This window comes from Gossypium hirsutum, chromosome A09 (assembly GCF_007990345.1).
Source record: "Gossypium hirsutum isolate 1008001.06 chromosome A09, Gossypium_hirsutum_v2.1, whole genome shotgun sequence".
Classification (NCBI taxonomy): Eukaryota; Viridiplantae; Streptophyta; class Magnoliopsida; order Malvales; family Malvaceae; genus Gossypium; species Gossypium hirsutum.
The window spans coordinates 78794282-78795745 of record NC_053432.1 but is presented as its reverse complement, the minus strand read 5'-3'; the positions used below and the strand labels follow the sequence as shown (position 1 = coordinate 78795745).

General features: G+C 28.8%; 1 non-coding gene across 1 annotated transcript; it reads right to left on the bottom strand.

The window, feature by feature from the left end:
- Positions 1 to 556: 556 nt before the first annotated feature.
- TRNAF-GAA (transfer RNA phenylalanine (anticodon GAA)) lies at positions 557 to 644 on the bottom strand. Its single transcript is given in 2 exon segments — positions 557 to 592; positions 608 to 644. It is a non-coding gene; the product is annotated as a tRNA-Phe (tRNA).
- Between the last annotated feature and the right edge of the window lie 820 nt (positions 645 to 1464).

Sequence of the window (1464 nt, the reverse complement as noted above, 5' to 3'; positions counted from 1 at the left end):
AAAGCTCAAGTTAGATACGATAAAAAAAGAAGAAGCTTAATTTAGTTAAAGAGGTTTAGGCTCAGTTGGTTAATAACGTTCAAGATCTATCATGCGCAATTATATGCGTACGTCTTAAAGTCCAACTATATGCAACTATTATATGTGGGTTTAGCCCAGTTAGTCTTATTTGTTGACTTTAGTTAGGAATGTACTTATTTTTAGTCCGACCGTATTATAATAGTTTAGTTCTATGTTGTGATTTCTTAAACACTATATGTTATAATAGTTTGATACTTGCAATTCTTTAGACATAATTTGTATTCTGATTGTACTTGTAACACTTTTAAAAAAAATCTTAATTAAATAAAAATTATAATTTGCTAACTTGAGGAAAATGTCAAATATTTTGTGAATTAATTATTATTATTATTATTATTTGGATACAACTGAATTAAAATTGAATCCAAATTAGAAGGAAAAGAAAAAGTCGTTTTTGTGGGCAAGACTTAGTCCTTCCCAAAGGAGTCCAGAATTGGCCCAATGCAAAGCATGTAAGTCAAAAAAATTCACAAAATGCGGTGAGCGTGGATCGAACACGCGACCTTCAGATTACAGATACGCACATCTTCAGTCTGACGCTCTCCCAACTGAGCTATCCCCGCAAGTTGATCGTTCTTTTCATATATATATTATACTATTTCCTGATTTAAATTGCTGCAATTAATCGTCTAAATCCATATTTGTATGTCGTACAATCAAGGCAAGGATTAGGAGATTCGTGCGATTATGATGGAATTTGTTATGTGTAGGTTTTTGGTGCTGATCTAAAGTTTTTACAGCCTTTCTTTCTTTGTCAAAAAAACACTTTTTAAAGCTTTTGATAATAATGTAAGTTACCCCCAAAGTGGTACACCACTTGCCTCAAATCTTTGATTTTCATGGTACTAAATCATAGTAGTGTAGATTTTAAAAAAATATAATTCTAACTCTTTTTTCAGTTTGATTTTTAAACCTAGTCTTAAAGAAAAAGTATTTTGTCCAATAATAAATTACATATTTAATTTTCAATAAATGTGTGCCTATTATTAAAAGTATGATCATATTAAACATTTCATTTTCTAACGTAAAAAACAAATTGTAACCCATGTGCTTAATTTTCAAGTCAGAATTTAGTACTTGATACATCCAAAAATTCAATCAATTATCTTTAGAAGAAAAAAAGAAAACCTTTAGCTTTTATGGTATTCATTATATATGTTAAATAACACCAAAGAGAAAATCATTGTTCAATCAAGGAGCTGCAAACATAGTTTTGGGTACTGAGAGAGAAAACAAAGATTTTGTTCTTAACATAAAAATATTTTAAAGAATACATCGCTTTATATACGAATGAATTGGTAGAATTTTCGAGATTTTCATTCAATAAAGATGAAGGGAATAAAAATTAGTGTAAAAACTAAAATTATGTAGCTTTAAAAACCC